Raw genomic sequence first — 2,819 nt, forward strand, 5'->3', positions numbered from 1 at the left:
ACCACCACCACCACCACCACCACCATCACTACAAATACTATCACTGCTCCAGCTAAGATCACTGCTTTCATAAAAACCTCCACTGCCACCATCACCACCACCAACACCACCACCACCATCAGCACCACCTCCACCACCAGCACTACCACCATCGCTGCCACAGCCACAACTACCACCAGCATTAGGACTACCCCCCACCACCACTGCCACCACCACTATCATCAGCACCAGCACCACCTCCACTACCACCATCGCTGCCACAGCCACAACTACCACCAGCACAACCACTACGACTAGGACTACCCCCCACCACCACTAATACCACAACCATCTCCACCACCACCGCTGCCACTGCCACCACCACCACCACCATTGCTGCTATCAACACTAATGCTACCACTGTCACCACCACCACAACCACCACCACCACCACAGTAGAAACTATGCTCTTTAACAAAGTGTCGTTTGTGTCAAGGAATCACCAGATATTTTGTATCCAAGCTTAACCTCCAGACTTGTAGAAGCGAACTGATTTTTGGTCTCTTATTTTTGGCACCAGACCAATGACACTTTGAAATTCGGTAATTTAGAAATACCAATAACAGAGAAAAACATGTAATAGAGACATGCAGAGGTGTTTGTAGGGTAAATGTTTTTTTTTAAAAAAAGGCAAAAAGAAAAAAAAAAAACCCTGTTTGTTGTTGTTTATTTTTAGGAAGGAAAAACCTTGAATTTGAAAAGGAAAGGGAAGAAAACCAACAGATTTAGAACAAATACAATATAAACAAGAAAAACCTGAGAATATGTAATTATTTTGAATAGATTCCAGAGTGTAGGCAGGTTTATAGAAATAGTTGTTTGGTAAATAGGTAAATGTCTTTAATTAAGTGGAAAAAATCTAAGTATCTATCTATACCTGTCTATCTACCTACGTAAACTATCTGCTTGCCTATTTAGTTATTTATCTATCGTGTTTATTTACATATTTGCTTGACATGCCTGTCTATCTTTCTATGTACTTGTTTAGCTATCAATGTCTGTCTCTATCTGTGTGTCTGTCTGTCTGTCTGCCTGTCTGTCTGCCTATCTGTCTGCCTTTCTATCTATCTATCTATCTATCTATCTATCTATCTATCTATCTATCTATCTATCTATTTGTCTGCTATTCTATCTATCTGTCTATCTGTCTCTTTGTCTGTCTGCCTTTCTATCTATCTATTTGTCTGCCATTCTATCTATCTATCTATCTATCTATCTATCTATCTATCTATCTATCTATCTATCTATCTATCTATTTGTCTGTCTGTCTGTTTGTCTAGCTGTCTATCTGTCTGTCTTTCTATCTATTTATCTGTCTGTCTGTCTGGCTGGCTGTCTGTCTGTCTATTTATCTGTCTGTCTGTCAATAGTTAGGTGTGACCCTTTTGATAGATAGGTATATGTCATATCCATATATGTATGCATGTATGTATGTATGTATATGCATATATGTTTATATATATATATTGCTCGAAATACGGATTAGAAAAAACAGCTGACAACTGATGAAGGGTCGTTCTTTGAGTTGCTTGTCTTGTTTTCCATTGTTTCTTTTATTGTTGGCAAGAAAGTCCTTATTCCACTTATTCATACTTCGTTTTTCTGTTGATTACGTTTTGTGACATCCTGTGCCCACATATGCATATGTATATATGTATACATGTATGTATGTATGTATGTATGTATGTATGTATGCATATATATATATGTATTGTTTATATTATTATATATATATTGTTGTATTTTGAGATGGCCATTCTTTTTTCCAAATAAACACACACACTATATATTTGTTCTTCATTCATTTATTACTGTTCTTATTCTAACTCCTGTCGATTATCTGGAAATCTTTCGTCACACATCTATGACCTCTTCAGCAACACTTTTTGTCTTCATGTGTGCTCTTGCTCCACTTATCTCATTCTCTCTCTCTCTCTCTCTCTCTCTCTCTCTCTCTATATATATATATATATATATATATATATGTGTGTGTGTGTGTGTGGTGTGTGCTTGTGTGTGTGTCTATATATGTATATATATATATATGTAAAGCCGAGAAATAGGTTGATGAAATTTAATTTAGCTATAAGAAAATTCTAATATAATGACAAATTGTTTCATAACTTAAAAACATGTAAATAGTTTATATTACTATATTTGGTAATAAGTAAATGGATGAAAGAAAGCCTTTAGAATTTATTCATGTATGAAGAACTTTGTAAGTAGATGTGAATATTTAGGTGTGTTCCTTTCGGTAGGTAGGATATGTCGTATCCATATAAGCATGTATGTACATATTTGTGATATTTGATTTTTCTTATTGTCAAATAAAATTTCATTAAACTATTTCTGTTATTCATAACATTATACACACCTTACTGTTTTCTCTTGTATTACATATTCTATATGTTTCATAGAATGATACATTAAGAAGCTTTTTTTTATGAGTACTACCAGATTACTTGAATCCATATAGTGTGACTTAAATTTACACACACATACACATGAACAATAAATTAAAAATTAAATAGAGAGATTCAGTTGACAATCTAACAATTTATTTATAACATGATATACTATGAATATAATATAATATAATATAATATAAGATAACATAAAAAGTTATTAAAAAACAAAAGCCAACAATTTGTTTCAACTTAATTTGATTTATAAACAATTCATATCCATTTATATAAGTCTCTTCAGAGCCTTGGTTCAAAAGACAGACAAAATTCCATGTGAAAGGATGGCTAGATTGCAATAAACGTTTATTCAAATGC

This window comes from Octopus sinensis, linkage group LG6 (assembly GCF_006345805.1).
Source record: "Octopus sinensis linkage group LG6, ASM634580v1, whole genome shotgun sequence".
In the NCBI taxonomy this organism is placed as follows: domain Eukaryota; kingdom Metazoa; phylum Mollusca; class Cephalopoda; order Octopoda; family Octopodidae; genus Octopus; species Octopus sinensis.